General features: G+C 36.3%; 1 pseudogene; it reads right to left on the bottom strand.

Annotated features, from left to right (window-relative positions):
• Positions 1-326: 326 nt before the first annotated feature.
• On the bottom strand, positions 327-4,034 carry LOC140498732 (kinetochore protein Nuf2-like; annotated as a pseudogene).
• Positions 4,035-12,394: the final 8,360 nt, after the last annotated feature.

The raw sequence follows: 12,394 nt of genomic DNA, 5'->3' as shown, positions 1-12,394 counted from the left end.
ACACCTTTGTTAGATATATCTCCCTGTTTTGTATTAATCAGAGGGCAGCTGAACAAAGTTATCTCCATTATCTTCCTTTTTTAGGCCAAGGAAAATTGTTTTTATTGACAGGATTTTTTTTTCAAAAAGTTTTAAAGCATATTATGATTTTAGAAGATCATTATGTATCAAAGCATGTTTTAATTTCCACCCATAGAAGTCCATTCTATTTATCCTAATAATCAAACTGCCTTACTTGATTATTCTCTTTCTCAGAACTATGAAATTTCACACACTTATATAAGTGGTGAACAAATAAAATGAAGCCATTTGGGATAGTTTACATTCTAAACCTCTTTCTTTAGCTGAGCAGCTTTTTCACCCATTCTACCTTTGCCCTCCTCTGCTGTCTTTTTCTTCATGGTATTTCCCCGTAGCACTTTTCAAGGTAAGGAAGATTTCCTGGAATTTTAGTTTCTCACTTTCAGTGACATCTTTGAGCTATTCTATTTCTGTTCTGGTTCTTTGGACATTGCAATTAATTGTTGTAACCTGTTCACATACAGTTTATGACATTCCTCAAGTACTAAGCCTTTATGTTGCTTGACATCCTCATGCTTACTTTTTTATCTTCAGTTGGGTTGTGACAAGTTTCTCTTTCTCAAGAATGACTTGTCTTTTCAACGGGGTTTCCTCTGTCATCAGTTTCTTTGATTCTGTCTAAGCACTTTCAATCTGATCTTCCAAGTATTGGTCCTCTTTCAAAATGCTCATTACTTTGTCCATACTCTCTGCAAGTTCTTGCATTTTCTTTTGATATAACCGTAACTCCATTTGGAATGAAGACATATATCCTCAATCTTGTCTTCTGTTTCTCAGTCACTTCAAACTTAGAGGTTTTGAGTTTCTGCACTGTCTTTTTCATTTTCTCTTAATCAATTTTTAACTTTTTTGGAGAGTCCATAATTTTTATTTTTATACTCCTGTTCTTCTTTCAAAGTAACCAGTGATAATTTTAACTCATTCAAATGTTTAGGGGTCTCATTAAAGTCTAACTTCTGGGAAATTCCTTCTTACATAGTTACTGCTTTTTTGCTTAAACCCATTCAGTGTTTGCTGCAACTCCTGAATGTCAGCTCCTTGAACTTTGTTTGCTCTTCCACTGGTACAGAGTCAAGTTTATCCAATTTCATCAGTGCTTCCTGTTTTGTTACATGTAGCTTCTGCATTTTGTCCCTAGAAGATTTGTATTGCCATAAATGTTAAATACACATTTCTTGATGTGATTTTCTGAAGAGAATGAAGTTGATAATGGTACTTACAAAACGACATGTGTGTCTTCCTTTTCGATACAGAATATCAGCAAACTCAAAATCATTCACTCCCCAGATGTGAAGATTCTATATAAATAAACAAGTTACATAATAATTAAGAAGCCTTCTATTATCTGTGAGTTCATAACTTCATTTACTGGTAACAATGATCCAGTGGAATCCTGTACACAATTTGTAGAGTATACAAGTGTCCTGGCCTAATTGCCGTGGGCTACCCGAGTCTTCTTACCTTAGTCCAGGTCTTTGGTGGCGAGCCGGATAAACATATCGAGAGAAGAGACTTTACAGAGTCAAACAAGGGTTAGGCTTTATTCAGGATCTTGGTTACATGTCCATATGCAGGCGAGTTCTTCCCCAGGAGAAAGGAACCCCCTTCCTTCTCAAGGAGCAAGGATCACACAGCGAGAGGATGGGGGTGGAAGAGGGGAGGGACCACTCTCAGGCTTTCCGTCCCCACTTAAGCTCTCCAAGCCCCATAGTCCGCACATGGATACTGTGCATGCTCTCAGCCCCTAGCTAATCAACAAAAAGGTGTGCTCAGACCACGGACCAATCTCAAGGGTGGGATGCTCTCCCCAGCAAGTTTCCACTGAGAAGAGGTGGAGAAACAAGAAAGGTCGAGTCTCACTCCTCAATTCCCAGCTGTTCCCTGGGGGGCCTCATGAGAGCTCGCAATCAAGAAGCCCTCATTTTTACCTGCCCGAAACCGTTCACATGAGAACTGAGTTTACACCCCAACATACAAGGAAATCTTGTGCAAGAAAATCTTCAGCCTTTGGATTTGGAAAAATATCCTTCTTAGAAAGATTTTTGCCATCAGCTCCTCTGTCCTTCCAAGACCAAGTAGCTTCTTTCTCTACAGACTCAGAAATTTTTTCCTTCTATTATCTTTCATAGAATCTTATATGATTTGTACTACTGATTCTAATGCTTTTTTAAAAGTCAATGAATAATAAACATGATAGGATCTTCCATTTTCTAGACCTTTTAGCCACCTGTGTCACTGTAAAGATGTTGGCTATAGAATAACATTTGCTAAAGTGTGCCTTTTCCTGTCTCATTCCTTTTTTAAGGATGCTCTATATTTATTTGTAGCTATTTCTCATTAAAATGTTGAATAGATGGGAAAGTAGGCATATAAGTTGATGATTATTAATATTCTTAGTAACCTTTTAATGGAAGCAATCATATTTGATTGCTTGATAATTATTGATAACCTTGATAATTATTCTCTGAAAATTTTGATCCCCAAACTGTGTTGCCTCAAGCACTGATTTGTTCTCTTTATCTTTCGTCTGGTCCAAATTATTTTTCCTATTTTTACTTTATTTCCATTTCCACTTAAAGCAATGACCAATATCACATCAGAGGTCAAATATCAACGACTCTATTATAGTTGATGGAAAAAAGTTTGCAAAAAAAAAAAAATAGAAAGGGTTTTATGTCTTTTTTTTCTCTTCCCCTTTCCATCCAAAAAAAAAGTGCACCTGTGGTGATTTAAAGTAGTTGAATCTATCATCAGGTTTTCTACAAACTTGGTTCCCTTCCTGGTCCTGCCTTCTACTTCTTGTTTATTAGATATGACTGAATATAACTTCTACCACCTCCTCTGTCACATCTTACAAATGAGTTTATATTCTAAACTGACTTCATTTTGGCAGCCACAACTCTCCATTTTTCTAGGAAATTAAATATTTTCTGACAGAGATGGTTTCTAGGCACTTTTAGTATTCCCATTGTGTTAACTGATTTACTCTAAAATTTCTTGGGCAATGATAATTGTGTTGATGTTTCATCTTTTCTCTCTTTCTCTTTTTCCATGTCAATAATTTGTTTAAATAGGCCAGGTTGAAGTCCTTCAATTTTACACCCCATCAACACATTTTTATTCTTCCTTCTAGTTTGGTATTAATTTTTACTTCAATGTCAGTGTCCAGTGAGGCTATCCAGAGATTTCAGAAATCACTCACATCAGTAACCTATAATTTCCTTTATGCTGAAATATAATCAGTTTCACTTTTTGTCATGATTATTTACTGTTCCTTATGTCCAAAGCCTGTGAACTATGTTCTGGAAGAAAGTATGCAGGCTACATAGATACAGGACTAATATGTCATCTATGAAGTTTTGACCTCTTTTTTTCTTACTTAGGAACCTTATTTTCCAACTTTTTTAACCATCTTTCCTCCTCCACCTTTGCACTGAAGTCACCAAATATTAATGCACATATTGATTTACTTTGGAGGGTCTTACCAAGTTCTTAATAAAATTTCTCCAAAACTCCAATGTCTGCATCATATGCTAGTGTATAATTTATAGTGCAATAATTTATGTGGTCATCCTTCTGCTAATATTTATCATAAGCCTCAAAATACAAGGTCACCAAATGTCCCATGAACTCTGATGTTTTCTGGTTTCATTCAAAGCGGTTAGAATGTTAAGACTGATACAGGTTCCTCCAGTTGTATTTTATTCAGTCACTGGACAAGGATCCTACACTTAGCATACTAACAGCTAAACTGTGATTCTCAGCAGAGTCAATTCTCAATTCTGCTGCTGTGCCACTGGGAGTTTCTTGAGAGCTAGGGCTGCCTTTTATCTTTCTTTATATGCCCAGTACTTAACTCAGTGCCAGGCACATAGAAGGTACTTAATCATTCATTGACCTACTGGTTGTAACTGTAGAATTTCAGAAGAGAATTTCACAGAGCTAATGGCCATTTTTATCTTTTTTTGCAGTTATTGTTGTTTGGTTGCCATAGGGGAAGAATTCACAACAAAGTCATCTTCTGGGGACAAATCTTTCCATAATTTGGCTAGTAAGTCAAAAGCAGACATAGTCTATTGTTGCGCAGAAATTTAAGCCTTTTCAGTGTAGTAGAACCTGCCAGAGCCTGTACTCCACTGGTGTAACCTGAAAGAACCTAAGGTTTCCTTCATTCCATGATGAGGCATCATAAAAGGACTTTGTGAAACTTTGCAAAATAATTTTTAAAAGATATAAAAGTTTATTGAAATACAGTTAACAAAAGTAAAATTTTAAGTGGTTAATGGGTCCCAGATTAAGAACTTCTGCTTTAGATACTCTCCCCACATCTTCCTCATGTATTGATTTTCCGTTTAGATCTTTAGAATTTCATTCTTAAGAACTACCATTCCTCTTAGACTAGATAATGATAGGAATGAGGGGAGGGAAGGCAGGAAGGAAGGAAGGAATAAGGGAAAAAAAGAAGGAAGGAAGGAAAAAGGGAGGGAAGAATATTTTATTAAATATTTACTATGTGTCAGAATTCTCCTATAGATTATTAGGCCATGGAATCTTATCCAACATTTCTCTGAATCCTTTCAAATCTACTCTCTGAAAATTTAAAGTATATGTTGGACTATCCCTACCTCTATTCTTCTTTATTAACATTCTAAAATAGAGTGTTTGTTTTCCCACAATGTTCCTACTATTTACTTTGGTGCCCATGTCTTTCTTATTTTTCAAAATCAGGTCCAATATAGTTATTTTCTTCCTTGTTTTTTCCACTTCTAGAAAGATGAAGTTATCCTTAGATAAGTAAAAAATAATGAATGTTGTTACTGAATTATATTGAGAATTTCTGAATATAATTGAAGTTCCCCATGATTCCTGTAACATGATAGGTTTGTGATGTATTTCTCCAACTTTTCCCCATTTCCTCCAACTGTTTAAGATCTCAGAGGTGCATACCTCTGGTCCATCCCATGACTATGGAAGCACCCCCTGTACAACATCCCAAGAAATAATCAGGTAGCCTTTCTTTTAAAACCTCCAGTGAGAGAGAATCTATTAGATCCTGAGGCAGTCCATTTTATGTGTGAATAGCTCAAGTTGTTAGAAAGGGTTTTTCCTACCTCCTTACATTAAGCCTACATTGGCATTTTTAAAATATTTATTTATTTTTAGTTTTCAACAGACACTTCCACAAAATTTTGAGTTCCAAATTTTCTCCCCCATCTCTCCCCTCTGCCCACCCCAAGACAGTGTGCATTCTTTTTTTACCACTTCCCCAATTTGCCCTCCTACATTGGCATTTTTCCAGCCTCTACCCATTTCTCTTGGTTCTGCCTCTGTAGCCAAGCAGAACTAAATGTCTTCTTTCTTGCATGTAGCAACAACCAGCATCTCTATTAAGGTTTCTCTTCAGATTAAACATCCCTGGTTCTTTTAACCAGTCCCTATATGACATAGCCTCAAGGTTTTTCACACAATTCTGGTTGCCCTCCTATAGAAAATTTCCAATTTATCAACATACAAAGTATCTATGATTTTGTGACTATGAGAAAATTCTCAGTGTGAATATTTTCTCTGCTGTAGCAGTTTGTAACTCATCTTGACTTTGTAGATAAGTCCTATAGCATTGCCTGAGGAATGCAGATATTACGTAACTTACCTAGGAGCATACAACGAGCAAGTACAAGAAGCAGAATTTGAACCCAGGTCTTAATGACTTTAAGCCCAGCATTTTATTCAACATTCAATGCTTTCTCTATGCTCTATATCAAAGTCCTTCCTAAAACGTGGTGCCTAGAACTGAACACAGTAGAGCAGGTTATTGCAGCAAAGTTATCACCTTTCTAACCCCGGACATGATTCCATTCCTAATACAGTCTAAGAATGCATGAGCTTTCCTAGTTGCCATACCATGCTATTGCCTCAAAATGAGTATACCATCCAAAAGAATCCCTGGATCTTTTCTACATGTCCTTCTATATACATCTCCCCATCTTGGATATATATTGTTAAGTTTTTTATCTTAGGTGTAATACTTGATATTTATACCTGTTTCTTCTTGTTAAATTAGGCTCAGTGTTCTAGTTTGTCAGGATATTTTTTAAACCTGTTGTTATAGGATGTAACTGGCTAGCCTTCCCAGATTGATATCCTTGACAAAAATGTTAAACAGTAACTGACTAAGTTAAGATTCCTTCCAACATGATACTGAAGCACTGGAACTAGTTTTGGGGAACAGCTTATAATATAGTCTCATAACAGTATTTCTCCCATTTTTCCTCAGTTAATCTCCAAATAATCTCCACCACATTTTCCTTCTCTTGTTCTTGAATTTCCTCATTTAAGGGTATTGCTGTAGTTGACGTAGAACTTTAAGAATTTCAAGACACTATGTGATCTTTTATGTATATTACCTCCTGTGATCTTTATATTTCTAATAAATAGATTTCTATATAAATCCTCTAAATGAGGGTATTGTTATCCTCCTTTTGTGGAGGAGGAAATGGAGATTGATTCCTTCAAAGTCACACAGTTTGTAAATATTGGAGGCAGGATTTAAACTCAAGTCTTCTGACTCCAAGTATTCCTACTATTCCATGTAGTTTTATTTTCCCAAGTCACTTTCTTCAGGGAAGAAAAGGATTTCAACAAGCAGAGGCATAGGGGAACTGTGTTACAGATGTGAGGGATGATGTTCACAGAATTCAAGAATTTAGCATTGGAAGGCATTTCAGTGATCAGCTACTGTAACCCAGACTGAAAAGGAATAGTCACTGTAACACACTTACACAACTGGCTATCCAGCCCTTGTTTAAAGATTCCTAAGGAGTGGCATCCCACTCATACCTCCATTCCACGTTTAGAGAGTTCTGATTGTTAGAAAGATGAGTATTTTCCTCCAACATCAAACCTAAATTTGTTTCTCTGTACTTCCAGTCATTGCTCCTTCTGGGGCAAAAGAGAACAAGTTCTTCCATGTGCCAGTCCCTCAAATATTTGGAAATAAATATCATTCTCCCATTTCCCCAAGTCTTTTCTAAGGCATGTAAGTTTTTTTTTATGTTAACATGAAAGAGTATTGTTACTCCATACAAAATGACAGAGGAGGAAACCAGAGAAACATGGGAAGACTTGTTTGAACTGAGGGGGAGCAAAGTGAAACCAAGAAACACTGTGATTACAACAGTATAATGTAAATGAAAACATTACTAAAAGGAAACCGATTGGAGATAAAATACAGAGCTCAGAGGACAAATGATGAAAAATTTCTTCTCGTCTTTAGGTAGAGATGGAGTGGACTGTAGGAACAGGATGTTGCATATGCCATCAGATGTGGTTACATTAGCTGGTCTTGCTCATTTTTTTTTCTTTGTTACAAGAATGAGTCTTTGGGGGACAGAAATTACTAGGATATCAGGAATATCAGGAAATGGCTAAAATAAAAAATAGGAAATAAAAAAAGGAAAAAGCTGGAAATGTACATTCAAATTAAATTTTGAGGATTTTTAATGATGACGTCTGATAATCATGTCCTGCTTTGAATTTTACAAAGGATTTTCTAGACTGTGTCTCATTTGATCCCACAATAATCTATATGAAGTAGGTACGACTTTCCCATTTTCCCCCCTATTGTCACCATTTTTAGAGATTAGAAAACTGAGGCTCAAATATCTACTAAGTTTTAGAGGTAGTATTTGATTTCAGGTCTCTCCTGTCACTGCATCTACCACTTTTTCCAAGAAGAGGAATTTGTATTTTATTTAGTAGGTGACGAAGAGCCATTAAAGTTTTTTAAACAGAGTAGTTAGTGATATGATTAGACTTGAGAATTAGATTACTTTGGAAGCAGAGTTAAGGATGGATCAGAGAAGAGAGAAACTAAAAAGGAAGCTATTGCAATAATTCTAGCAGAAGAAAATGAGAACCTGACCTAGGGTAGTGATAATAGCAGTGCATGGGAAGAATTTAAGCAATGTTGTGGAAATAGAATCAACAGTATTTGATAACTTATTGGATATGACAGTTAAGGGAAAGGGCAATTTACAAGAGGACTCTGAGGTTTAAAGCTTGGTGACAGGGAGAATGCTGGTGTGACCAATAAAAATAGAAAAGTGAAAGGAGAATATTTTGGGGTGAGGGGAAGATGGTGGAATTCTCTATTGGACAAGTTGAGTTTAAGATCCTGATGATTTATTTTAGTACAGGTGTTCAGCAAGCAATTTAAGATGGCATTCTGGAGTTAAGTATTGTGCTTAAGGTTAGATATGTAGATTTCTAGACATCTGCATAGAGATGATAATTGAATCCATGGGAGTAAAGGACATTGCCATGGTAGACAGTGTCAAGGAAAAGAAAATAGTAGTAACTACAGAGCCCTGGGAAGTAGGTAAAGGAAGAGAAAGTGGTAAAAGAGTTGTTGGAGAGCATAGAGGGGAATCAAGAGAAAAGAGAGTGATATCATAAAAAGCAAAGGAGAAGGTCATGAGTGACAGAGGTGAAGAGCAAGAGGTCCAATAGGGTCAAAATCTTTAGAAAAGTTAAAGAGGAATATAACTAAAAACAAGCCATTGGATTGTGCAACTAGGAAGTCATCTATATGAAATTTTCCTAATTTGTAGATTCACCATTTCCTGATCCTAAAGATTTACAGTGTTAGTTCAACTTGGATTAAATTATTCAGTTCCATGGTACTGTCACCTCAGCTGCTATTCCTAGTGACTTTGGATGACATCCTAGTTTCCTAGGTTGAAGACTATCATTCTTTTTCACAATTCCATACTTCAAATCACCTCAAATCCACTCTTTCTCCTTTAGTTCTAATCTCAGAGGAAGAGCTGGTCCTTCTTCTTGCCAAGGACAACTTCTCTATTAATGTCCTAATTTCCTCCCATCTTTTCCAGCTTGCCTCTTAAATCAAATCCTCTCTCCTTAACTTCCAACCTCTTCTTATTCAATAGCTTCTTTTCTGTTGCCCTTGCTTCTGTCCATATCTCCCCTATTAATAAAAGAAATTAACTTAGCTTAACTCTATTATTGTCTTTTACCTTTCTTGTCTTTCACAAACAAACTCTTTGAAAAAGTTATTCAAATACCTCGCCTCTATTTTTTAAATTTCCATTCATTTCTCAACCCCTTGGTCTAGTTTCTGTTCTCACCATTCAAGTGAAACTATTATGTCTAAAGTCACCAAAAGATCCCTGTATTATTATAGCCAATAACCTTTTCTCAGTTCTCAATTTTTCTTGACTTCTCTCTAGTGTATGACTCCAATGACCGACTCTTATTTCTGGTTTTTATAATCCTACTGCCTTCTGGTTCTCTTCCCCTCAGTTTCCTTTATCAGATAGTCATCTTTGTCCTGCCAGTATGTGTGAGCATACCCCAAGGCTCTGTCCTAAGGTCTCCCCTATTAATTCACCATACTTTCTCTTTTGGTGAGCTTATCAACTCCCATAGTTTCAACTATTATCTCTATGCAGATGACCTCCACATCTATGTGTCTTGACCTCATCTTTTTCCTGAACTTCAGTTTCATATGTACAACTGCCTGATAAACACTTCCAACTGGACATCCCGTAAGTGTTTCATCTTCAGTGTGTCCAGATATAAAAGTGAAATAGACCTTGTCCTCAAGAAGCTTTCATTCTGATTGAAGACAACATATATAGGAAAGGGATGGATAGGGAAGGCAGTATCTGGGAAGTCAGAGATGATGAGTTAATCCATGTGATAGTCAATTATTAACATACCTTTTCTGGAAGAAGTGGTAATGTTGATTACTCTGCCTAGAGTAAAAAGAGTTATGTGGAAGGGGGCAGGGCTGGTAGGTATGTATCTGAGGTTGGTTTGAACTCAGGTCTTCCTGACTTCAGCCTTAGTGCTCCATCCACTGTACCATCTAACTCCCACCATTTTCATCTTTGTACAATTGCCTATCACAGTATCCTGCATGGAGTACGCATTTCACAAATGCTGACTTGGATTCTGAGTTACAATTGTTCTTTTTAAAAAAAAGTTTAGCCATGCCTTTTGGTGTACCTTATAGACAAGTTAATTCATGGTATGACCATGTTCAGACATAAAGGGTTCTACATGGGCTGTTTTTTACAAAGCACAGAGAGTTGTCCTTTTGCCTGGTTCCTTTAATTTTCTTTAATATAAGTATATATAATAACTTATTAAAGTTTTGAAACAATGCATTATTTTAGACTAATCGTGGAAAGGGGCACATAAGCTCAGTTTGTACTGTCTTTCTGAAAAACAAAGATGTAAGAAATACAGACATTTCAGATCTTAACTTTCAATTCTATCAAGTTAGTGTTACCTCCAAAAAAGATTTCCCCCTTATCTTCAGTTACTCACATGAATCTGTAAATATAGAGTTAAGATAAATCCAAATAATGTCAAAACATTTTGAAAATAAAAACACAATATCGTTTACTAGCATCCAAAATAAATTCATCTTGGAGCTATTTCCATTATTATTTATTATAAGAAGAATGTCATTTATAAAGTACTTTTGTTTTTATCTTCCTTGTTCTTTGGTCATTTAGCCAGCAGTTGCTGCCTTTGTTTGTTCATTTTAAAATTACTAATTTTGGGAAATTATTATAAAGCAGACATTGAGGAATGGAGAATTCCATAAATTTATATTCAAAATAATCATGATGATTTATACATAGTAAATAGGCACTTAACAATTATTTATCTGATCAAATTATAAATGGAACCAAACAAGAAAAATTATGCTGCATAGATGAATAATAATTGTGATAGGATGTGCTTTTCTTCAGCTGAGCCTTCTGTTATTCCAGAAACTCAAAAAGGCTCCTTTGAGTTGTTTCTCTTTCCTGCTTTATACAAAGTTTATTGTAGAACATAAAAGAGAATATATGTGGTTATTTAGTCATTTCAGTTGTGTCTGACTCTAAATTACCCTATTTGAAGTTTTTTTGGCAAAGATACTGGAGTGCTTTGCCATTTTCCTTCTCCATTTTACACATGGTTAAGCGACTTGTTCAAGGTCCCATAGCTAGTAAGTGGCTGAGGCCAGATTTGATGAATCTTACAAGATGAATCTTCCTGACTCTAGGCCCAGCACTCTATCCACTGTGTGAGCTAGCTGCCCAGATTATTTATATACATATTGACTTATGGAAGAAGAAAAGTGAATTCATTAATCTTTTCTGTGAATCTTAGTGGAAAGAAGGTAGGACATAGAGTCAGAAGACTCAGCTCATGTATTTACTAGCTGTTTGTCCATGAGCAGATTATTTCATCTGTTCCAGCCTATTTCCTTTTCTGAAAACTAGGGATAAAAATACTTACTCCTCCAGATTAGGGCAGGCTACTTTGGATTTTGCTCTGGGATGCCAAAATGCAATATATAATGACAACGTACTCCCTCAACAAACAAGCAATGCTCTCAGAGCCTCATTATCCAGAATAAGTAATTAAAATAGGAAGCTACTATAAGGTTGTATAATCTAGCCCCACCATCCACTTTCAGTACCCTGATTTCTTTCTAGTTCCTCCCTCTAGCCCTGTCCTGTACCATCCCATTTCCTAAGAGTGACATCTCTAGCAGCTACAGTCTGAAATCTCTCCCCAAGATCTCTTTCCCTTCCCCACCTGCATTTTATAGTGCTTGCCCCATGTACCAAAATTACTAATCATTCCATTACTTCTCTAACTCAGAAAGTCACTGTGAGAAAAGGACATTATACAAGGTAAAGTGTTATAAAATGAATTGTTGTTATAATGATTCCTTCCTGTCAGGTACCAGCAACTGTGTACCTATTAACAGGGACATGTTTAAGAGGCATTTCCTCCCCAAGCACTTTTCAATCCAAGGCAGCAGATTTAAATGCACTCCTTCAGCATACTATATATAGTGCTCTATAAACTGGGTGAGGAAATGGTTAGAAAGTATTCCATAATCCATAATCCTAGACCTCTTTACAATTCTGGGTTGAATATGGCCACCTCAAAAGCATGTCCAATTAAATATAGTGGAACACCTTCCCAGTTCAGACTTAGCCTCCACTGTGATCTCCTAACTCCATGTACATTATTTTAAAAAAACAAGTCTTGGTTCATGTTTTCTCTTTGCATCTAACCCACTCAGACATCCATTTCTCTCTCAGTTTCTTATTTCAGTTAAACCAATTCAGTACATGTCATCTACTTGTCCTCTCTCTTGGTTTTGACCCTTTGGGTTCCCTGCTCCCTGTCTGATCTGTTATGGTTGACCTTGGTTAGCAGCAGCTTCTTTGAAGTAATTATTGGATACATCTGAAGTCATTTAACCTCTGTTTGCCTC

This window comes from Notamacropus eugenii, chromosome 4 (assembly GCF_028372415.1).
Source record: "Notamacropus eugenii isolate mMacEug1 chromosome 4, mMacEug1.pri_v2, whole genome shotgun sequence".
In the NCBI taxonomy this organism is placed as follows: domain Eukaryota; kingdom Metazoa; phylum Chordata; class Mammalia; order Diprotodontia; family Macropodidae; genus Notamacropus; species Notamacropus eugenii.
The sequence above is the reverse complement of the archived record's forward strand: the minus strand, read 5'-3'. Positions and strand labels throughout refer to the sequence as shown.